The following is a 25,800-nucleotide window of genomic DNA, read 5'->3' on the forward strand; positions in this document are numbered from 1 at the left end:
AAAGTGTATCACAAAGACAGTGGGCCAGATTTGAACCCACACTGGCATACTTGTGTAATGTAGTCAGTGGCCAAGCCACAAGTCAGTCTAAATCTTTGTTTACATGAAGTTATCTTCCATCCCATATTGTCAGCAAAGAGGGCATAGGCTTCCTCCCTGACCCTTCTCCTGAACATGAGTCTGACCTTACTGTGGGCAGTGTACTGGGCAGGCCGACACAGATTTAAAAGCCTTGCACTGAATGCTGATGAGGGTGTGTCTGCTGTCTGACTCCTAAGCTTTGCAATCCGTACTGTAGACCTACAAAAAGTAACAGCAGTCTTCCATGGGCCATACAGACATGCTTTGAGCCTAGATGCCCTGTGGTTACAAATCTTCAAAAATGAAATAAATGCTGCCCACAAATATATTGGACCTCAAGTCATACTGCGGTGTTGGTTCTCAGCTCACGGGGGGATATCTAACATAAAAAGACTATTCAATCGTAAGAGCGAACAGTGTGCTGTGAATCATTTATGAACAACGACATTAGCGGCATGACCGGGTAAGCTCTATTTGAGTGCCAATAAAATCTGATTAGGCTCTTTTTGCGAGAGACGTGAAAGAGAGCCATTGGCAATAAAAGGACAATTATTATTCTGTTAATGTCTCCCTTAAACCACTCCCCAGGCAGTCCATCTGTGACAGAATAGGCTATATTTATATATTCTACAAACCAACCAACATTATGAGGTGACAGAAAGAATGACGGCTGAAATGTTGTTACATTTAAGAAAAGGGCTTGTTTGCTCAGCAGTGTCACTGTGCTGAATGAGCAATCAGCTGATTGTGTAACATGTGCTGCATGTCTGCGTACTCACACACACACACACACACGTAAAGGACTTCAGGCTGCTTGCTTAGCAAGTACCACTTCCTCCTCTTTAAACTCACACCGAGACTCGATCCCAGGACCTCTGCCTTGCTAGCACACATGACCACCCCTCCTGAAACACATTGCCAGTTGGCATCACGTGAAAAGCTAGCTATTCTGTGGGGACACTTCAGGCTGAGGAGTACGTTTCACACATCCCCATGTGCTACACACACTAATCAGATCATTGACTGACTGATCAGACTGCCATTGACTCTCTGTGGTCCAGTATGTGTTGTGTCTGAGGTTAGGAAGTTGCAAGCAATCTAACATCAGATAATATATCTATGTATGCATTTACACAGGCAGCCCAACTCTGATTATAATTTTTTTGACCAGTCAGATCAGCTATTTTGCCAATAATTGATTTGTCGCTAAGCACTGCCCCCCTTGGTTACTGTTACAACCTCAGACAACATTTTTCCGGGATGCTCCATTCCCCATTCAAACTACTGTAGAAAGCGCCTCACAACGATCTCAAACTGTGTTTTTAATACACCATACAATTAAACACAAACTACCCCTTGCCAATCAGGAGGCTATCGGGCATGTTGTGGTGGACTGTCATTACAATTACTTCACAGGAACCTTGTACGATGAAGTTTGTAGTATGGCTAGCCACTTAATGGCTCTGAATGCACTGTCATACAGTCAAATCCACTACTAACCACTTTTGGAGCTAACTAGTTCTCTTAAGTCATATCCTGATGCCGACAGCAAATGACAGTTGTACTCATAATATAGCTAATTTAGCAGACTAACATACACTACCGTTCTATAAGGGCTCAGGGCCAGACCCAGACACGAGAGGCAGATGGTTAGTGTTTGATATTTATTACTTCCAAAAAGTGGTAGGCAAAAGAATAGTCATGGACAGGCAAAAGGTCAAAACCAGATCAGAGTCCAGGAGGTACAGCGTGGCAGGCAGGCTCGAGGTCACGGCAGGCAGACTGGTCAGGCAGGCCTGTTACAGAGTCCAGAAAACAGGCAAGGGTCAAAACCGGGAGGACTAGCAAAAGAGAGAATAGAAAATGCAGGCGCACGGGAAAAACACGCTGGTTGACTTGAAACAGACAAGACGAACTGGCACAGAGAGACAGGAAACACAGGGATAAATACACTGGGGAAAATAAGCGACACCTGGAGGGGCTGGAGACAGGTGAAACAGATCAGGGGGTGACACCTTCAAAAGTTTGGGGTCACTTAGAAATGTCTGTGTTTTTGAAAGAAAATTACTTTTTTTTGTCCATTAAAATAACATCAAATTGATCAGAAATACAGTGTAGACATTGTTAATGTTGTAAATGACTATTGTAGCTGTAAGCGGCTGATTTTTAAAGGAATATCTACGTAGGCGTACAGAAGCCCATTATCAGCAACCATCACTCCTGCGTTCCAATGCCACGTTGTGTTAGCTAATCCTAGTTCATCCTTTTAAAATGCTAATTGATCATTAGAAAACCCTTTTGCAATTATGTTAGCACAGCTGAAAACTGTTGTTCTGATTAAAGAAGCAATACAACTGGCTTTCTTTAGACTAGTTGAGTATCTGGAGCATCAGTATTTGTGGCTTCAATTACAGGCTCAAAATGTCCCAGAAACAAAGGACTTTCTTCTATTCTCTAGTCTATTCTCTTTCTGAGAAATGAAGGCTATTCCATGCGAGAAATTGCAAAGAAACTGAAGATCTCGTACAATGCTGTGTACTACTCCTTTCACAGAACAGCGCAAACTGGCTCTAACCAGAATAGAAAGAGTGGGAGGCACTGGTGCACAACTGAGCAAGAAGACACATTAGAGTGTCTAGTTTGAGAAACAGACGCCTCACAAGTCCTCAACTGGCAGCTTCATTAAATAGTACCCGCAAAACACCCGTCTCAACGTCAACAGTGAAGAGGAGACTCCGGGATGCTGGCCTTCCAAAGGCGTCAGCTTAGACCGCTAGACCATCTTATGCCACCTACATTCTTGTTTTAAGGAGAAAATGCAGTCGGAATTGATTTGTAAAAGTACAGTAAAAACAAACCATGAACGTGTCTGCAAGCTTGTCTTGCCTGCAGTGGTACCAACCTTGTTAACTATATTGAAAGCTGCTTTACAGTACCTTCAACAACACCCTCAATAACTCTCCACACATTCAGTAAGCAGGCAAAACTGTGTAAAGGAAGTGTCTAAGGTGTTTCCCAAATGGATCACAATTCCCTTTATAGTGCACTACTTTTGACTAGAGTAGTGCACTATATAAGGGAATAGGGTGCTATTTGGGATGCATTCTAAAAAGGTGCCTTTTGGGATGCATCTGGGCCCAGCCAAAGGCCTCGCTGACCGAATATGTTACCGGAACAATCGTCATGCCCTTTGGCTTCCACAGTCAGAGTGTGTTCCAATCGCTAGAAGGCCAACAAACATGCCTTTCTTCTCTCTCTTTCTATCCCTCTCGCTCCCTCCAGAATTGACAGTCTCTTGGCAATGCGAACCTATGTCTTTATATCAACAAATGAGTGGCCAAACGTGTAGGTGAAAAGCCAACAAAGCCGCCTCTCAGCAAAGATTGCACTTCAGCGGAGCGCGCTTTGACATTAATGGTAACTTACGTGGAAATAGAACCGTTGTCTAGCGTCGTCATAGAACCGCTGTGAGGAGGCCAGTGGTGGAAGAGAACTCCGACTTGCATAGCCATCAGCGTACCGCCGTCAATGAAGACGGAGCATTGAAAACACATCTTTCTTCCAGTTCACATGACAATGTAGCATTGCATGGAACGAATGACTGTGATTACACTACTATGTCATAGCGCCTCTGTGGTCTCTGTGGGCCTTGTCAGCCCTCCCGGTGTATCAGACCTGTTGGCGAAAAACAGCAGCAACCCACACAGACGCTTCAAGCTGAGACCCCACTCACTGTCCGTCTGTCTGGGAGCACTGAGGGGGGGAGTGCAGACTGTAAACAAGCTCTTTACAGTGACATTCAATAACAGAGTGATTTAAAGCCTAGGACCACGACAAAATCAATCTCAACAGAATAAAGAAATACATTGGGAAAATAAATATTAGGCTGCCTAGCAAATCTATAGACAACTCCTAGCAAATCTATAGACAACTCCTAGCAAATCTATAGACAACTCCTAGAAAATTGATAGACAACTCCTAGCAAATCTATAGACAACTCCTAGCAAATCTATAGACAACTCCTAGCAAATCTATAGACTACACTAGGAAACCTATAGACAACTGTCTAGAGGGCCTATAGACTACTCCCTAGAGGGCCTATAGACTACTGCCTAGAGGGCCTATAGACTACTCCCTAGAGGGCCTATAGACTACTCCCTAGAGGGCCTATAGACTACTCCCTAGAGGGCCTATAGACTACTTCCTAGAGGGCCTATAGACTACTGACTAGAGGGCTATAGACTACTGCCTAGAGGGCCTATAGACTACTTCCTAGAGAGCTGAAGTGTAATGATCTCCACAAGTTTTCTTTACAGACAGAACGACAACCTCAGAGGGCAGTGAGTCTTAACCTAAGAGTGTGTTAATATGATTATATAGGGGGGGGGGGGGGGGTTGATTGGATCTGCTGGACTAGGGTGAAATTCGCTCTCAGTGGTTTACTCTCCTATAAAAGCCCTCTGTATGTATTTTTGTGAACCCAGGGTTTTTCTTACAGTCGCTAAAGTTCAACTCTCTATTCCGGCACAAAAGACACCCACTTCTCCAATGGCCTCCCTGGGGTAACACACAGCCCCTTTCTTCCTCTCTTCCAAATCCGCCAGAGAGAAAAGATGGAAAATTGAACCAGTATCTGGCGTTTCCCAGTCCGCCAATCCAATGGCTAAGTGCACCAGAAGGGCTTAGATGACAGGAAGACTGCGGGAGCGCTTAAAGTGCCCCCTCCAGTGAAATTGGCAGGCTTAGCAGAAAGAGAGAGAGAGAAAGAGAGAGAGAGAACAAAGGAGTGAGAGAGAAAGAGAGAGAGAGAGGGAAGACACTAAAACAGAGGGTGTACAGTCCCTTCACAACGTAACACTCAAAAGCAACATGACGCACAGAGACTCAGTGGTCCCCAACAAATATACTGCATGATTAATCAAATGCTTTTATCTCAGATTTACCTAAAGGTACAGTGTTGCAATGACACCAAAACAATCCAGATTATGTGGTGGTCCTGTGTGGCAGAGTTGATGGAGCATGGCACTTTCAATGCCAGGGTTGTGGTTTAGATTTTAGCTGGCGACACCCATACGACAATGTATGCACACACTACTTCAAGTCACCTTGGATAAAAGCGCCTGCAAAACAACATATATTATTATACCACTATTGACTAAAATGTGAAGAGTAGAGAAGCCATCTTTCCAAGATGACTTAACCTTTGACCTCATCGTAAAGGGCCAAGAGTGAAATGTCATGAGTAGAGGTTATGCCATCAGTGTGTCTCACCCATCCCCTCTGGACACATCCTTCCTCTTTAATAGTCTGTCATTTTATGTGGGAGATATAGACTCCTCATGGTCTGGACAAGCAACATTTCACAGTAGAAAATGATGGCCTCACTGTTGGGCATGCGTATTACGCACATTCAGCTACACAAATCAGCAACCATTTATAATTTACGTCCTTGCTGGTGTCGGAGATAAGCGCAAAACCCTGAACAAATTAAACTTGGGAGGTTCGGGGATCACACAGTTGCACCCCAAACAACACGACACATTATTATGGAGTAAAAAAAAAACGCGAGACCCCTCGGGGAATTCCAGCCACATCAGAGAGACAAGCATGGGGAAAAGAGAGAAAGAGAGACAGCTGTGGAAGATATTCAAAATATTCAAAATCCTCAGCTCGCCTCCAAAGCATACCCTGTAATCCGCTTGCATTGGAATATATCGGCAGCACAGAGGACACTCAGTTTACCAGTGGACTAACGGAGGGCTGCGATCCGCTAGTGTGTTTAACTACACACTGTCAACCTAACACATCCAGGGTGTCTACAGACATGGAATGAGATTAAACCGATGAAGGCAGCCCAGCTGTCGAACCATTGATGTTTATGAAACGTATTGCATCGAAGACATGAGAGAGTGCAGCTCTTCTCTTTTCTAAGTGTCCACAGACATGAACCATGAGCCCCTTTCTTAACGGGATAGGCAACCTGGAAGCACCCAACCATCTTCATATTACTTCCTTTTATCAGTGTGTAGCACAGAAGTCCTGTATAGTTGGCCAGAGACAGGCGGATTCTGATTCCACTCTAGCTGTCTTTACTGATCTCTATCCCAAAGGGAGATGCTCTGCTCTGTGTAATACTGCCCCTTTGATTGCTTTCACAGGCCTGATCCTGAACCAGTTATGGAGTGCACTGTTGTCATGATGACTCTGCAAAACATGGAAAATGAAAAAACAAAATGCACTGATCCCCAGAGGACCTTATAGGACAGTTATGTTCTGTCATATAACACCACTAGTAGTTGTGATGGCAATGGGGCCCATTGCAGCAAAACAGCACATAGGCCTACATACCAGGGGATGGAACCAGTTCAGGGAACAGAACCGAAAACCGGAAAATAACATTTGTGGAACAGAATCAGAAACAAAAGTGATCTATACAGTTCCGGAACAGAACTGTAATTTAAAAGCATGGGAACCAGTTAATAACATTCTTTTACATTCCGGGATTTTTTTCAGTCCCACAAAAAAATGCTACAAAGCGCCTATGAAAAACTCTCACTCTGTCACTCAGAAACGTCTTCCAGTGTCTGCCTACCAGCTGAAAATCTTTGACAGTGTGGGTACACGTGTGTGTAGGCAACCTGCCCCTCCCTCTCCGAAGCTTAGGCTATTGACGTTACAAGTGTGATTCAGAAATTAGGGAGATATTTTTATTTAGAGAAGAATGGATTCACTTTTCAATGCTAGTTATGGATACTATAATTATCACGTTTCACATTGGATTAATTAAAGCGCTGGGCATCTTGTTATGACATGCAATATCTGAATTAGGCCAACAGAATTATATCTATGAAGCGGCGGCTTCTTCGGGTGAACTTTGAATGTCATTGAACTTCCGAGAGTTGACGTAACATTGGACCAGAGCTAGCTAGGCAGAATTAAAAACCCCTCTTACCTTTGTAGTTAAGCCAAGCCTCCTCATCCACCCTCTCTCTCTGTTTCCCCACCTGCAGAATTTCAGTCGCAACTCGCGCCCAACATTTGTCTGTCCATCGCACATGTAAACAATAGCAAGCTCCTCTATCTGCACTGATTGAGGAAGTAACTTTATGTAGAACCAAAAAAATACTATTTCAGAGGTTTAGAAAGGAACAGAAAGGAACTCTATAATCTGGTACTTTTTTGGGGGGGTTGAACCAGAACTTTATTTTGCAGGTCAGAACAGTGGAACGGAATGAAAGAAATCATGGTTATGTTCAGAACGAAACGATTGGAAAAATAACTTAGGTTCCAACTCCTGCAACATACACAATGCAATTTGCAGCAGGATGAAAGGAAACTAAGGGAAGCATGTAGAAGACCGTGGAGAGGAGAGGTTTCCGGCACAGAGTCCATCATTAACTAATAAGCCAGGCCAGGCAAGAGGATAGTGGGTAATTGCTGCTGCCCCATCCATGCTACAGCTCATGATGCCACAGCAGACAACGACAGACATGCAGTGATGAGGTTAACAGAAGAACGTCTTTAAGGGGGAAGCAGCTTGCACCTAGCATCTATAACAAGGGGAAACATTTACCTTGCACAGATTGAATTAAAGAGAAATGAGGCTTAGACAGGCAGAGCAAAAGGATTTCGCTGATTTAAGGGGGGAATGGTTTACCGCCATCAGAGATAAGAGACGGCAAGGAAGTGCGAGGGGAGGAGGGAAAAACTCATTCAATATGCTACTTGTTCTGGGCCAAATGAACTAAAACCGCGTGACACCATGTGACTTACAGTAGACTTGCTGTGTCACTCACCTCTTGCTCCATGTGAGAGCTCGTCGCCTCTCAATTGGTGACACAGCGACAGCCCTGAAAAACGACTATATGCATGTGACGTTTTGTTGTTGTTTGTTTATTTTCGCTTCATTTTGTTAATTCATTTTTTCCCTTTCTATGTACTTAATTTAATAATAATATTTTTTTGTGGGCTTCAATAATTGCTGAACCCTGGCCGTGACCCCACTCTCCCAGTGTGTCTCAGGGGGAGTTGGGATATGCAAAAAAAAAAACACATTTCCATTTCACACCAACACATTTGTACAACACTTGTACGTGTGTTTGTGGAACAGGTCAAACATAACCACCCTGTGTTTTGACCGTTTGATTTGTCCTATTTCACACATGTACGCGTGCGTGAATTAGAAAGTGTGTTTTTTTTTGCTTATCCCAACTCCCCCTGAGACACTCTCAGAAAGTGTGTACTTATCTTTTGAGCACTTATCTGACCTTCTGCCCTAGATCTTATCCATCCCTTTATCTTGTTACATGTTTTTCCTCCTCATTGTCTGAAGAATATTTCCTTCCTCAGGGTTCAATCCTCTCACTTAATGCATGCTGTCCATTGCACTCAGGCTCTAGAGAGGGGGGTTGAACCCTTAGGAACCTCAGCCACTGATAACAGATATTAGTTTTTCCCCAAATACTCTTGATAGTCTTAAGGCGTAAGCATGCTTCCCAGCTGAAAAAGTTCAGTGGAGTTTGAGCATATATTATGACGACATTTTGTTAATGTTCGTTTTGGACTTAGGTTTGGGTTTTTTTCTCAGCTGTTCGGGCACAGAATTTTTTTTCTGGAGGCAAGCCGAAGTTGGAGCCAAAGTTCATGCCCCATCGTCGGTGATTGGTCAACAGTAGGGATTCTTCAATAAAGCCTTTGTAGTCATTCATTGAGAGATGATTCATTTTCATGCACATTTTTTCACTGAAAAACACTACAAGAACATCTTAGTTAGATGTAAAATTGCACGACTAAGACAAAAACGTCAAAATGAAAGACAGATTTCTTAAGTTTCTCAAAAGAATTCTGACTATATTGAGAAATTGTATTCTGGCTACGGCGTCTCAAAATTGACAAACAGTACTATTATCGTTTTTTTCCCTCTTTTTTCAAGCGAAAGTCTGTTATGTGAGTATGCGAGCGCACTCATTTGGTTCGGCTAGCTGAGTTTGGCTAGGCCCCAGCCGAACTGAAGCATGCTGACGCCATTATCCTACCCTCATCTCTGGTTGTTGGTGGCTGGTTTCCTGCAGCACAAGCTGACCAAGAGGACCAACTGACTGGGTGGATAAAGCAGAACGGGAACAATGTGTTCATATACGTGTATTTATCATACTAATGACTTCATGTTGATATGGAGTAAACTAGTTAGCCTTCACTGTGCTTGCGGTACAGTTGCCATTGGTCCAAAACTGTCATGGCTGTTATTCAGAACAACACACTACGAGACTGAACTCATTGATACAGCAGCAACCCTAACACAGGCATTGTATAATTCATTATGTTTATTCCAAAATGGAATTGACTCGTTCTTTCTATACAAATGGAATCAATTAATCTAAGAAAACACACCTAAAGAAATCGACTGCACCAAGCCCGCTAGCCTCTTCGCTCAGTGAGACCTGTACACATTGGGCTCCTGTCGCTAAAGGCTACATCCCGTATCCCTAAAACATATTTAGGCTACCAGCACTCTGATTTACCTCTTCATAAAATACTTTTCCCCTCATCGGAGGCAAATCTATATTCCGGAACACCTTACCAGTCACTAAGGGCTATACAACGTGTGAAAAGAAACCCTTCTATACAACTTTTCCAGAGTTTACCAAATTCACTCCATATCTCACTAAAGGCGCACTGCCATCTGGGATCATGCGGCCACTTCTAGGCCTACACGGTATGTGGACTAGGAAGTGAGCTTCTGATTTATTTATTTTTTACCGTAGTTTACACAGTTTATAAGCCGTAGAGATTGGTCAGGGATTCTGGATCATAGGCATGCATTCTGTGTTAGGAAAAGTTTGTCGGAAATAGATCAACCAGAGGGCTCATAAATATGTTTTAGGGATACGTTCCAGGACCAAAGAGGCTACAAGGACACTTTACTCGTGTACCCTTGTATAAAACCTGGTATAAAACCCACTTCCTACATAATTTACATTAAGTCAGAGAATGCCGTGATGGAGTCCCCAAGTTGGAATGGCTACAATTCTATAGACCATAGACCATATAGCTGTAGTTTTGGCTACATGGCTGGAAATGGTTCAACTCTGAGACTATCGATCACTACAGAATAAGAGCAAATCCTAGACGTAGAATTACTAGTCTGCAGCTAAATATTACGTACATTTAGGACGAAAATACCGACAACTGCCGAAACATCTATTCTAAGAACATGATACGCATGACGTATCCATTATGAACACAACCCAATCGACTTTCTGTCGATGATTGACTCTTCAGCAGACGGACCAGCAATTCCAACACAGAAGACAACAATGACACACAGGCGTAAATATATACATTGCAATTATTCTGGAATGATTGGCCGTTCATGTGCAAAGGATTAGCATTTCAATTAATATAATTATCAACTGTGTGTAGTGAATCCATTTTGTTTTTCCGCTCTCTCAGTCCCCACCCTTTTACTTTGTCTACAAAGCCGTCATATCTCTAGGGACTTTTTCTTTGAATCATTTAGTAACCCAAATATCTACTGTTTGTTTGTTATGCAATTCTGTGTGATTATTTAGTTAGGTAGTAAATAAATAATTAAGCCAATTTGTGTATCGCTGATTCATGATTTAGGCTAGGGTTCGTGCAGATATCCATGGGTTTGCGACGTTCAGTAATGAGAACTGATGAGGTAATAATAATTAATTAATAGAAGACTGTAACTGATCAGATATTGAAATATCTGAAGAGTTATAGTCGGAAAATTATAACTCTGTAAATCTCAACATTTTCCATGGTGCCCCGACTTCCTAGTTAATTATTGTTTACATGATTAGTTTAACCCATTTAATCCCAACTTTTTCCCAGACATGAAAATATCCAAATCTTGTGTCATTGATAAGCCTTTGAAATAATCAATCATATTATTATTTTTTTCATGGAAAAGTAGGTGAAAAGGACAATGTGATGTATAATGAATTGACATATTTCTCCTATGCAGTCATGAAAATTCTTATATATCCCAGCCCAGTTATTAACACATTTAAAACTGTCACTGGCAGTCCCCAGCATTGCTACTAGAATGCCCCAACATGTTCTAGTGTGACCATTTTACATATCAAAAACCCTTACACAACACCAATATGAATACTGAGAGCAAAAAACAACAACCATCAACGTATTTCAACATTGTTACTTTATTGTAACATACATTGTAACATTGTTACTTTAGTGCTACATGTATTGAAACATTAATATTGTAACATTTGAACTTGTACTTTAGTGAAATATCCATTGTAACATTGCCATTGTGTCATTTTAGTGCAACATTCATCAACAACTGTATAGCAGTTGTGTCATTCATTCACATTGAACATAAAGGTAACATTTAGGATAGAGGTAGCCTGTAGAACATGCATTCAAGTAGAGGCCTACACTGAAAAAAAAAAAAAAATATATATATATATATATATATACATACACACACACACACACACACACACACACACACACACATACATACATATTATAGAGGTAGTCTTCAAAACCAAGTGCACGATTAGTTTGTGCATCCCTATTTTGAACTACGATCAGTCAGACCTACTGTCATACAGTATGTCTTGAATCAATTGATCCTCTTTTCCAGAAACATTTCAGTACATTTGATACTTTTTCCCTTTTTTGTCAACTTTTCTTTTCTTCCTGGAGTCCGTTGTACTGCTTCTCCTCACCCTTTATTGACTTTTCTATTTTTCTTATATTGGCTTTTTCCAGCCCTTTTTCATTCGCTCTTATCTCCTTTTCTACTGCCCGTGGTATATCTTATAGCACTCAATGTGCAGTGACGCTTTGCATTTCTCACATGCATAGATAGTGCGTGTAACAACGACGACATCTATGGAACCGGTGCATCGTGTTGATTGGCCAGTGAGAAGCTTTGTTATATCTTGCCTGATCTTCAACAGTAGCAGCCAGTAGAGATCTCCTTCTGTGCCTCAGTGGTTTCGTGCCAAACTTTTGCATAAGAGACTGTGCCACTATCCGTGAGAAGGTGAGCAGGTTGATGGTCCCTCCCATAACGTCTCTGTAAAATAAATGGCTGTTTACGAGTGCACTGTTGAGAGACCATGCAAAGATGTGCCACCAACACTTCTTAGACCTGATGGAGATATGGAATCTGGAAACCTGTAGGTTGTGAAGTTCAACACCACCCATGTGCTCATTGTATCGGTTGATGTATTTTGGTTGTGGGACCTTGTCAAAGGCACGTCGCTCCTTGTTCCATCTCGACAGAGGTCTCACTGTATTTCTCCTCCATGTTTGTTGCCACTGTGACAATGTTCTTGTCTTTCTAACGGACCAACAACTTGTCTCCTTGGGTCAGAACCTCAGAGGTTCCCCAGGTAACTTCATGAAGTCCTTCTGTGGCTTGAATGGGACATCAAACAGATGATTTTGCCTCATCGTTCCAGAGGTCCCATATCTTCTTTTTGTCATTTCATCGAGGAGTGCAAGCGGTTGTCATGAAGGAACTTGCAACCTTGAGGCACCTGAGATTGCTCTGCAACACCAAGAACAACACTGGGTCCATGACCCAATCCAGTATCAGGGAAGAGAGTGTGGGGTGGTGAGGGGTAGGTCATCATCACTGATAACGTTGTTCCTGTCATGATCAGTTTGCATAGGTTCAGCATATACATTCAACAGCCTGGCTGGCAAATGGCCTGTCTCCCCCTCATAGTCCATATCTGACCCATCGCTATCACAATCTCTGAGGGATAACTGCAATGTTGCACACCTTGTCTGAGCAATCACCGAGATCCAACATATCCAGAACTCGACTCAAAGTTAAACTAAAAGATAGAACAGAGTAGAGAGTTAGGTAGAACAAGAACTATGTATGTGTATAAATATGTGTATACCTAGATGCACTGTGTTATCCCGCCGGTCACTATTGTTGCCGTCAACATGTCTACTCATTCTATGACCACACTGAACAAAGTTGAGTAATTGCATATATCAATACTAGACACCTTAAAGATGATGTGTACTAAAAACCGTTGTCCTATCTTAATGTTAACATACTTCACTAACCTTTTGTTTGGGAGCTTTGATGCAGCCATTGTCTTCTCATGGTGCAACCAGGAAGTAAACCGCTCTGGTCATGTGACAATTTACACTAACTATGTGACACTGCATATATTTCCTTGAGACCCTTTATTATTAAAATTTTTGCTGGAAATGCATTGTTATATCATTCAGTAAAAATTTGAGGCTTATAACTGGAAAAAAATTTTTACGGTCACTATTGTGACTGATGGGATTAAATTGGTTAATTAAACCTAGAGAACTGATTTGATATAAATAAGTCTCCACATTTAATGATAGTCCAGACACGACAGTACAATACTTTATTCTAAAATGTAGGAAATTGTATTATAAATTATAAATATAAATAATTATAAATATATATAAATAAAAATGTTATATAAAAAAATCACTATATAAAAAATTACTTTTACATAAGTATTCAAACCCTTTACTCAGTACTTTGTTGAAGCACCTGGTCACGATAACCAAACCCACCCGTAGCACACGCAGGTATATCTCACTGGTCATCCCCAAAACCAACACTGACTTTGTCCACCTTTCCTTTCAGTTCTCTGCTGCCAATGAGTGTAACGAATTGCAAAAATCGCTGAAGCTGGAGACTTATATTTCCCTCACTAACTTTAAACATCAGCTATCTGAGCAGCTAACCGATCACTGCAGCTGTACACAGCCCATCTGTAAATAGCCCACCCAATCTACCTACCTCATCCCCATATTGTTTTTATTTACTTTTCTGTCTTACCTCCTCACACCATTTTCACACACTGTATATAGACTTCCTTTTTTTCCTATTGTGTTATTGACTGTACGCTTGTTTATTCCATGTATAACTCTGTGTTGTTGTTTATGTCGCACTGTTTTGCTTTATCTTGGCCAGGTCGCAGTTGTAAATGAGAACTTGTTCTGAACTAGCTTACCTGGTTAATTTAAATAAAGGTGAAATAAAAATAAATAAAAAACAGAATCAGGTTTTCTTGGGAACGACACTCAAAGCTTTGTGATGTTAATAGACCTGTATTTGGGGAGTTTCTCCCATTCCTCGCTGCAGATCCTCTCAAGCTCTGTCAGGTTGCATTGGGAACGTTGGTGCACAGCTATTTTCAGGTCTCTCCAGAGATGTTAGATCGTGTTCATGTCCGAGCTCTGGCTGGGCCACTCAAGGACATTCAGAGACTTGTCCCAATGCCACTCCTGCGTTGTCTTGGCTGTTTGCTTGGGGTCGTTGTCCTGTTGGAAGGTGAACCTTCGCTCCAGTCTGAGGTCCTGAGCGCTCTGGATTAGATTTTCATCAAGGATCTCTCTGTACTTTTCTCTGTTCATCTTTGCCTCGATCCTGATTAGTCTTCCAGTCCCTGCCTCAGACAAACATCCCCACAGCATGATGCCGCCAGGTTTCCTCCAGACGTGACGCATGGCACTCAGGCCAAAGAGTTCAGTCTTTTTTTCAGACCAGATAAACTTGCTTCTAATGGTTTGAGAGTCTTTAGGTGCCTTTTGCAAACTCCAAGTGGGCTGTTATGTGCCTTTTACTGAGGACTGGCTTCCGCCTGGCCCTTCTATAATAAAGGCCTAATTGGTGGAGTTCTGCAGAGATGTTTGTCCTTCTGGAAGGTTCTCCTATTTTCACAGAGGAACTCTAGAGCGCTGTCAGAGTGACCATCGGGTTCTTGGTCACCTCTGTGATCACGGCCCTTCTCCCCGATTGCTCCGTTTGGCCTTGTGGCCAGCTCTAGGAAGAGTCTTAGTGGTTCCAAACTTCGTCAATTTAAGAGGGATGGAGGCCACTGTGATCTTAGTTACCTTCAATGCTGCAGAAATGTTTTGGTACCTTTCCCCAGACCTGTGCCTTGACTGAATCCTGTCTCTGAGCTCTACGTAGAATTCCTTTTACCTCATGGCTTGGTTTTTGCTTTTGACATGCACTGTCAACTGTGGGACCTTATATAGACAGGTGTGTGTCTTTCAAAATCATGTCCAATCAAATGAATGTACCACAGGTGGACACCAATCAAGTTGTAGAAACATCTCAAGGTTGATAATTGGAAACAGAATACACCTGAGCTCAATTTTAAGTCTCATAGCAAAGGGTCTGAATACTTATGTCAATAAGGTTTCTGTTTTTTTTATTTTTAATACATTTGCAAAAATGTGTAAAAACCTGTTTTGGCTTTGTCATTATGGGATATTGTGTGTAAATTGTTTTATTTAATACATTTTAGAATAAGGCTGAACCGTAACAAAACATGGAAAAAGACAAGGAGTCTGAATACTTTCCGAAGGCAATTTACATTTAAATTTACATTGCATCTTTGTCTTACCAGTTGTTGTGGCTGGCAATGTGACCTTCTTGCTCTGCAGTGTCAAGTTTAATGTAAATATTAGTATCACAGAAGCCAGTAGTAGGCCAGACAAACAGATTTTTACGAAATCCTCAAAATCAATAAATCAGAGCACGTTTTTGGCTCATTCAGTGGTATTTACCTGATTAAGTAGAATCCTGTTGGAAAATAATGTTAAAAGTAACATATATATTCCTACTTCCTGTTGTCATTTATTTTTATTCATAGCTGAGTGTCAAAACACCTGTTTTACTGTAAATGTCCAAATTCATAATCAATATGCTGAAATAAGTTGAGATATTTTGAAGACCAATACATAAAAAATTACTCCCTACACACCAATGTGTCACATTTGTGTTCAGATTACTCGTACTTTGCTAAATTAGTACCTTATTAAGTGCACATGCACCAACTTTTAACAGTCACTTTGGACTGAAATTGATTTGCTTGTTCTACTTTAATCAATAGCCTGCACAAATTAATCACATACATCAATATTTTATTGAAATCAATGGAACTGATAGGTACCGTTTGCGCTCTTCCAACAGACAAAACTGAATGAATTTCGGTATAAAACCAGTCGATAGATGAGAACCTGTGGTAGCCATTTATCATTATATAAAATAATTCCCAGTGTCAAAATAGTTCAATATTTCGAATTAAGATGATAGTAAATTAAGCACATTCACCTTTTTTCAACAATGACATCTATTTCTTACTACTTCAACCATGGATAGAGTTAAAAAATGTTCCTAAACACAATTTAACCGGAACTTCGATAGGGACTGTGCAGCAGGCTGAACGTCTGACGTCCCTACCAGTAACCACAGACTAGCCGGTAAGCTTTGAAATCGTTCAACAATGCGAGCAACTTTTCCTCTAAAAAATATTAGCTACATTCTTGAATAATGCAACCAAACCATATTACACTCTTGAATATTGTAACGATTCACAAACACTGGGAGATTTTCTCATTCGAACACATATTAAATGTAGCTTGCAAGACAATAACACACCTAGTAACATTAGCATATCAAACATGAACGTTTAACCCTCTCATACGAATATAAAAGTGCAGTTTCAGCGTATTAAAGTTACCTTGGAAATAGGGTTGGGCGGTATCCAATTTCTTTGTATATATATATATATATATATATATATATATATATATATATATATATATATATATATACGCACAACGCACAATGTCTCTGTTGTAACCAATAAGCTTGATCTTGATATTTAGCAGCAAGTTAGTAAACCAAATGTATAGCTGGAGCCCTGAACTGGATATAAATTATTTGACACATCTTAGATTTCTTATAGTTATACTTGACCTGTAGTTCTAAGCAGAGCACCCCTGGTATTGAAAATCATACCGTCAGTATTTGAAAATACCCCGGTATATGGTATGAACTAGAGGTCGACCGATTAATCGGAATGGTCGATTAATTAGGGCCGATTTCAAGTTTTCACAACAATCGGAAATCGGTATTTTTGTGCGCAGATTTTTATTTTTTTTACACCTTTATTTAAATAGGCAAGTCAGTTAAGAACACATTCTCATTTTCAATCACGGCCTAGGAACGGTGGGCGAACTGCCTCGTTCAGGGGCAGAAAAACAGATTTTCACCTTGTCAGCTCGGGGGACCCAATCTTGCAACCTTACAGTTAACTAGTTCAACGCAATAACGACCTGCCTCTCTCTTGTTGCACTCCACAAGGAGACTGCCTGTTACGCAAATGCAGTAAGCCAAGGTAAGTTGCTAGCTAGCATTACACTTATCTTATAAAAAACAATCAATCACAATCACTAGTTAACTACACATGGTTATTGATATTACTAGATATTATCTAGCGTGTTCTGTGTTGCATATAATCTGACTGAGCATACAAATATACAAGTATCTAAGTATCTGACTGAGTGGTGGTAGGCAGAAGCAGGCGCGTAAACATTCATTCAAACAGCACTTTCGTGCGTTTTGCCAGTAGCTCTTCGTTGTGCGTCAAGCATTGCCCTGTTTATGACTTCAAACCTATCAACTCCCTAGATGAGGCTGGTGTGACCGAAGTGAAATGACTGGCTAGTTAGCATGCGCTAATAGAGTTTCAAACTTCACTCGCTCTGAGCCTTGGGGTGATTGTTTCGCTTGCTCTGCATGGGTAACGCTTCGATGTGGTGGCTGTTGTCGTTGTGTTGCTGGTTTGAGCCCAGGGATGAGCGAGGAGAGGGACAGAAGCTATACTGTTACACTGGCAATACTAAAGTGCCTATAAGAATATCCAATAGTCAAAGGTTAATGAAATACAAACGGTATAGAAGGAAATAGTCCTATAATAACTACAACCTAAAACTTCTTACCTGGGAATATTGAAGACTCATGTTAAAAGTAACCACCAGCTTTCATATTTTTACCTTTATTTAACTAGGCAAGTCAGTTAAGAACAAATTCTTATTTTCAATGACAGCATAGGAACAGTGGGTTAACTGCCTGTTCAGGGGCAGAAAGACAGATTTGTACCTTGTCAGCTCGGACGTTTGAACTTGCAACCTTCCGGTTACTTGTCCAACGCTCTAACCACTAGGTTACCCTGCCTCCCTATATGTTCTCATGTTCTGAGCAAAGAACTGAAACGTTAGCTTTCTTACATAGCACATATTGCACTTTTTCGTTCTTCTCCAACACTTTGTTTTTGCATTATTTAAACCAACTTGAACATGTTTCATTATCTACTTGAGGTTAAATTGATTTTATTGATGTATTATATTAAGTTCAAATAAGTGTTAATTCAGTATTGTTGTAATTGTCATTATTACAAATACTTAAAAATTGGCCGATTAATCGGTATCGGCTCTTTTGGTCCTCCAATAATCGGTATTGGCGTTGAAAAATCATAATCGGTCGACCTCTAGTATGAACGGTATATCGCCCAAGCGTAGTTGGAACAAACTAGGCTTAATTTAATAGTGACAATTACAACAATACTGAATTAACACTTATTGTATATACTTGTTCTCCCCACTGTGTGTGTGTGTAATATATATATATATATATATATATATATATATATATATATATATATATATATATATATACACACACACACACACACACACACACACACACACACACACACACACACACACACACACACACACACACACAGTGGGGAGAACAAGTATTTGATACACTGCCGATTTCGCAGGTTTTCCTACTTACAAAGCATGTAGAGGTCTGTCATTTTTTTTATCATAGATACACTTCAATTGTGAGAGACGGAATCTAAAACAAAAATCACATTGTATGGTTAAGTAATTCATTTGCATTTTATTGCATGACATAAGTATTTGATTACCTACCAACCAGTAAGAATTCTGGCTCTCACAGACCTGTTAGTTTTTCTTTAAGAAGCCCTTCTGTTCTCCACTTATTACCTGTATTAACTGAACCTGTTTGAACTCGTTACCTGTATAAAATACACCTGTCCACACACTCAATCAAACAGACTACAACTTCTCCACAATGGCCAAGACCAGAGAGCTGTGTAAGGACATTAGGGATAAAATTGTAGACCTGCACAAGGCTGGGATGGGCTACAGGACAATAGGCAACCAGCTTGTTGAGAAGGCAACAACTGTTGGCGCAATTATTAGAAAATGGAAGAAGTTCAAGATGACGGTCAATCACCCTCCGTCTGGGGCTCCATGCAAGATCTCACCTCGTGGGGCATCAATGATCATGAAGAAGGTGAGGGATCAGCCCAGAACTACACGGCAGAACCTGGTCAATGACCTGAAGAGAGCTGGGACCACATTCTCAAAGAAAACCATTGGTAACACACTATGCCGTCATGGATTAAAATACTGCAGTGCACGCAAGATCCCCCTGCTCAAGCCAGCGCATGTCCAGGCCCGTCTGAAGTTTGCCAATGACCATCTGGATGATCCAGAGGAGGAATGGGAGAAGGTCATGTGGTCTGATGAGACAAAAATAGAGCTTTTTGGTCTAAACTCCACTCGCTGTGTTTGGAGGAAGAAGAAGGATGAGTACAACCCCAAGAACACCATCCCAACCATGAAGCATGGAGGTGGAAACATCATTCTTTGGGGATGCTTTTCTGCAAAGGGGACAGGACGACTGCACCGTATTGAGGGGAGGATGGATGGGGCCATGTATCGCGAGATCTTGGCCAACAACCTCCTTCCCTCAGTAAGAGCATTGAAGATGGGTCGTGGCTGGGTCTTCCAGCATGACAACAACCCGAAACACACAGCCAGGGCAACTAAGGAGCGGCTCCGTAAGAAGCATCTCAAGGGCCTGGAGTGGCCTAGCCAGTCTCCAGACCTGAACCCAATAGAACATCTTTGGAGGGAGCTGAAAGTCCGTATTGCCCAGCGACAGCCCCGAAACTTGAAGGATCTGGAGAAGTTCTGTATGGAGTAGTGGGCCAAAATCCCTGCTGCAGTGTGTGCAACCCTGGTCAAGAACTACAGGAAACGTATGATCTCTGTAATTGCAAACAAAGGTTTCTGTACCAAATATTAAGTTCTGCTTTTCTGATGTATCAAATACTTATGTCATGCAATAAAATGCTAATTAATTACTTAAAAGTCATACAATGTGATTTTCTGGATTTTTGTTTTAGATTCCATCTCTCACAGTTGAAGTGTACCTATGATAAAAAATGACAGACCTCTATACACTTTGTAAGTAGGAAAACCTGCAAAATTGGCAATGTATCAAATACTTGTTCTCCCCACTGTATATATATGCACACTAGTTTGAGAAACAGACGCCTCACAAGTCCTCAACTGGCAGCTTCATTAAATAGTAACTGCAAAACACCAGTCTCAACGTCAATAGTGAAGAGGCGACTCCAGGATGCTGGCCCTCTAGGCAGAGTTCCTCTGTCCAGTGTCTGTGTTCTTTTGCCCATCTTAATCTTTTCTTTTTATTGGTCAGTCTGAGATATAGCTTTTTCTTTGCAACTCTGCCTAGAAGGCCAGCATCCCGGAGTTGCCTCTTCACTGTTGAGACTGGTGTTTTGCAGGTACTATTTAATGAAGCTGCCAGTTGAGGACTTGTGAGGCGTCTGTTTCTCAAACTAGTGTGCATATATACAGTGGGGAGAACAAGTATTTGATACACTGATGTTTATTGGCAATTTCTCGCATGGAATAGCCTTAATTTCTCAGAACAAGAATAGACTGATGAGTTTCAGAAGAAAGTCCTTTGTTTCTGGTCCTTTTGAGCCTGTAATCAAACCCACAAATGCTGATGCTCCAGATACTCAACTAGTCTAAAGAAGGCCAGTTTTATTGCTTCTTTAATCAGAACAACAGTTTGCATATGTGTTAACATAATTGCAAAAGGGTTTTCTAATGATCAATTAGCCTTTTAAAATGATAAAGTTGGAATAAATAACACAACATGCCATTGGAACACAGGAGTGATGGTTGCTGATAACGGGCCTCTGTACACCTACATATTCCATAAACAATAAGCTGTTTTCAGCTACAATAGTCATTTACAACATTAACAATGTCTACACTGTATTTCTGATCAATTTGATGTTATTTGAATGTACAAAAAAAAAAAAACTTTTTTTTTTCAAATACAATACATTTTCTAAGTGACCTCAAACGTTTGAACGGTAGTGTATATATATGTTTATATACTAGATTCTTGACATATCTCAGTCTAATATACACTACATGTGGACACCTGCTGGTCGAACATCTCATTCCAAAATCATGGGCATTAATATGGAGTTGGTCCCCCTTTGCTACTATAATAGCTTCCACTCTTCTGGGAAGGATGTCCACTTGATGGAACATTGCTGTGGGGACTTGCTTCCATTCAGCCACAAGTGCATTAGTTAGGTCGGGCACTGATGTTGGGCGATTAGGTCTGGCTCACAGTCAGCATTTCAATTAATCAAAAAAATGTTTGATGGGGTTGAGGTCAGGGCTCTGTGCAGGCAATTCAAGTTCTTCCACACCGATCTCGACAAACCTTTTGATGGACCTTGCTTTGTGCACCAAATTGGAAAGGGCCTTCCCCAAACTGTTGCCACAAAGTTGGAAGCACAGAATTGTCTACAATGTTATTGAATTCTGTAGCATTAAGATTTCCCTTCACAGGAACTAAGGGGCCTAGCCCGAACCCTGAAAAACAGCCCCAGACCATTATTCCTCCTTCACCAAACTTTACAGTTGGCACTATGCATTGGGGCAGGTAGCATTCTCCTGGCATCCGCCAAACCCAGATTCGTCCATCGGACTGCCAGATGGTAAAGCGTGATTCATCACTCCAGAGAACGTGTTTCCACTGCTCCAGAGTCCAATGGTGGCGAACTATACACCACTCCAGCCGACACTTGGCATTGCACATGGTGATCTTAGGCTTATGTGCGGCTGCTCGGACATGGAAACCCATTTCATGAAGCTTCCGACAAACAGTTATTGTGCTGATATTGCTTCCAGAAGCAGTTTAGAACTTGGTAGTGAGTGTTGCAACCGAGGACAGACAATTTTTACTCGCTTCAGCACTCGGCAGTTCCGTTCAGTGAGCTTACGTTGCCTAACACTTTGCGGCTGAGCCGGTGTTGCGCCTAGATTTTTCTAATTCATAATAACAGCACCTACAGTTGACTGGAGCAGCTCTAGCAGGGCAGAGATTTGACGTAAGCATTTCGCTGCAACCGCCTATAACATCAGCTAAACTGTGTACGTGACCAATAAACTTTCAGAACATTTTGTTTCGTCACCAATGCATCAGATCATGATATGCACACAATTTAGTCAATTGCACTACCATTTAATCCAATAGCAAAAAAATACAACAAACATTTCTAAACTGTTATTTTCCATACGGCATTTTTTTTATAACTTGACAAGCGTATTTTTTTTTTATCCAATTGCAGATTGTTATACAGTACATACCTGTATGTAGGACAAATCATTAGAAATAGGAGTATTGTAAAGCCATTGGCTACTGTAAAAACATGTATGCCATTTCTGCCCAATGAAACATTGCACAAGATCACCTTTTCTTTGTGACTTGTCAACTGATACAGTATCGCCTGTCTACCTGCATTGAAATTCATCAGCTGACAGTGTATCAATGGAATTCAGATCATGAGTAGAATATATTGTTATATACAACCCAGGTATTTCAGCAGTGCATTGTACACTACACTATAATTCCAATTCCAAATGATGGCACATAGAGTGACTGTTTCCACTTCATCCTATTGAAGCCCACTAGCTGATGGAAAATGATGATGTAGTATTTACAGCCACATTCATACATGATTTGGTTTTACCTTCCAACATAGATTGATGTCAAAATGACAGGTTTATGTAGAATTGTATAGAAAATATAGAATTGTACAGTGTTCAGTAGTTATCAAACTACTATACGTTAGCGAGTTATTCGTTTTGAGCAGTTTGATTAGGTGATAGTTCATTGCATTGTTAACAAATGACAAGAAAATCATGTCAAAAGCAAAGTGGATATTGCATTTTGAAAAGCAGATGCTTAGATTGAATATACTGTATATCCAAATTGATTAGTGATTAGGTGCAGTGAACAAGTGAAAATGTGCTTAGAGTTTTGAAACCTGAGACATTTTGATGATCTGTTTAGATTTTTGTGCTTAAGAGTTGTGAAAATGGACTACATATTGCACCAAAGTGATTAAAAAAAACGAATAAAAACGAATTTCCCTGTTGAGGTTATCTAGCTTCTTGCTTTTTTTCCTGGATGGGGGCCAATGGCAGCCAAGGGGGTAAATACAGTTGAGCTTCCCTTTTTTAAAGCTACTGCTACAATTCCAGAATCTAACAGGCTGTTACTGCAATTTCAGGTGAAAACTCAATAAAACTATTCTAAAATGTAATGAAAATGTCTAGATATTTCAGCTGTTTCAAAAACATTGCTCTGCTATTTAGCTATTAGTATATTTACTGTATGTATGAATGTTTAAACTCAACGAGACAATTCTGTTTACACTGCCCTGCTTATAGGGGGCAACTGTGTGTGAGCTAGCGTTCGAGATGTGAGAGTTTACATTACAGTAATGTCTCTCGAGAATCGATACCTCTCGAGAATTTCTCGAAATTCTCCTTAATTCTTGTAAATGAGAATAGCCCCTTTAATATCAGTTGGTGCATGCGTGCCCCCTACAATCCATCAGTCTAAAGTCTATATTTGACCGCCACTTGCTTAATTAAGGAAATTAAATGAAGCAACATCACATAGCTAACCGACGATAAAGACTATACATAGGCGATGTTATTTTGACCAGCAATCAATTTCAGATGTAGAATACACTGAAGCCCAATGTGTATCCCAATACCATTGGTTGTTTTTCTTCACCGCAAGTCTCCCATTTCCTCCCAAGTCGGAACCAGTATGTTAAATGTAGGCTGCTTCGTTAAAATGCGTCTCTTTGCGACAGGACCCAAATGTTTGTTAATTTCACCGTCCTATAACGATGCGCTCGCTCACTCATCCATCGGATCGTGGTGCGTCGAGGATCCCTCGGACGGAATCAATCACTTGATAGGCTAATATATGACACTCAATAAGCAAGCAGTACAACGGAATGGCAAACTTGACAGTTACTTGAAAAGGGTTGCTGCACTTATAGGTGTTAAAATATGGACTGGACATCAACAAAGCGGCATGTCATGGGTTATAACTGTAAAAAGCAAACCATCAATGGCAAGCGATATTTGCATACCCCCCTTAGTTTCAGTGTTACTATTAGCAAATAATAAATGGCCAATTCCTTCATATGTATAAACCAAAGAAAATGTCCCATTACATTATCTGATGAAATGTGTTTAATTTATATTCAACATAAAGTAAAGTAGCCCAGCCGTATTATAAATTAGACGCCAGCTTTCAATAGTATCATAGTCATTGCATACATTGTAGTAAATGAAAAATGTAACTATTCCGATATTTTACAATGAAACAAACCAAACTCAGATTATGTCTAATTTGTGCATTTACCTTAAAGTGCGTTGATAGAAAACAGCAAGCACTTCCTGGTTATAATCCTAAACAATTCGCCACCTTTGAATATTAGCTTTATCTTCTCCTAATGAAATCTCGACTGGAGACATAGGAGCTCCACTGTTTGTTTGTCAAATCCCAGTCTGTAGGCTACTGGCTAACTGTACCTGACGGTCTGTGAGCCGCTGCAGCATCACAGATCGCATGGAACTGCGTTTGGGCTGAGCACGGCATTGGGGAAAAACTGGACTGGAGTTCAGCACCTCGGGACCGAACCAGCTGCCTAATGTATGTACCAGGCAATTGATTTGCACTGTCATTGCATCCCCACTATAAGTACTGATAAAGTAAAACCGGTTTCAACTTTCCCAGATGTGCAATCAGCGAAATTGTAGGCTAGGCCTAATTAGAAAAATTGTGAAGATGCATCGTGATGCCAGCTTCGCAGTTTTCATTAATTCATGTTCCCAGTTAATGAACATACAGTACCTGTCAAAAGTTTAGACACACCTACTCATTCCAGGGTTTTTCTTTATTTTACTATTTTCTACAGTGTAGAATAATAGTGAAGACATCAACACTATGAAATAACACATATGAATCATGTAGTAACCAAAAAAAAGTGTTAAACAAATCAAAATAGATTTTATATTTGAGATTCTTCAAAGTAGACATCCTTTGCCTTAATGACAGCTTTGCAAACTCCTTAAGTTAGCCAATTTTTCTCTTTAATGCAAGGCCATCAGACAAGTTCCTTACTTCTCCCCCCTTCCATTTGCCTCTTCCATTTTTGCGGTAATGCTGCAATTAGTTGGTTGTAGTTTTGAGTAGTGCAGACAGTCATATTTATGATATCATTTACAAAGATATGTTGTTGTTGTTGTTTTTTTATTTTTATTTTTTTTATCAATTAGTATATTTGAGTTTAACCACAATATTTGTTGTATTATTTGTTCTGTTTTTTTTTCTGGTGGATTAAGCTGAAATTGCAACCAACTTTCCATGTTTTTTTTTTTTAAAGCGATATTTTGGATATTATTTAATTTTCAAATAACTGAAAGTGAGACGTTGTAATCTGAATAAAGGGGAAAAAAAGGCCATTCTTGAACATGGGGGGAGACACTGTTACTAATCTGCAAGAGAACAAGTTTGGATTTTAATATAACTTTTGTATGACTGACGCCTTTAGTGAGACTTCTAATTCTTTACTATTTAATATTTAATGCATATGTTAATTTATGCCTAAT

At 40.5% G+C, this 25,800-nt stretch overlaps 1 protein-coding gene across 2 annotated transcripts in view; it reads right to left on the minus strand.

Moving 5' to 3' along the window:
* dlgap1b (DLG associated protein 1b) overlaps positions 1-24,759 on the minus strand; it is a 274,671-nt gene extending 249,912 nt beyond the window's left edge. For both annotated transcript variants that reach the window (XM_021563015.3, XM_021563016.3), the window contains exon 1: positions 24,551-24,759. The gene's annotated coding sequence lies outside the window, so the exon portion shown is untranslated. The remainder of the gene's footprint in view (positions 1-24,550) is intronic.
* Positions 24,760-25,800: the final 1,041 nt, after the last annotated feature.

Source organism: Oncorhynchus mykiss, chromosome 15 (assembly GCF_057628025.1).
Source record: "Oncorhynchus mykiss isolate SJ-2025 chromosome 15, ASM5762802v1, whole genome shotgun sequence".
Taxonomy (NCBI): Eukaryota; Metazoa; Chordata; class Actinopteri; order Salmoniformes; family Salmonidae; genus Oncorhynchus; species Oncorhynchus mykiss.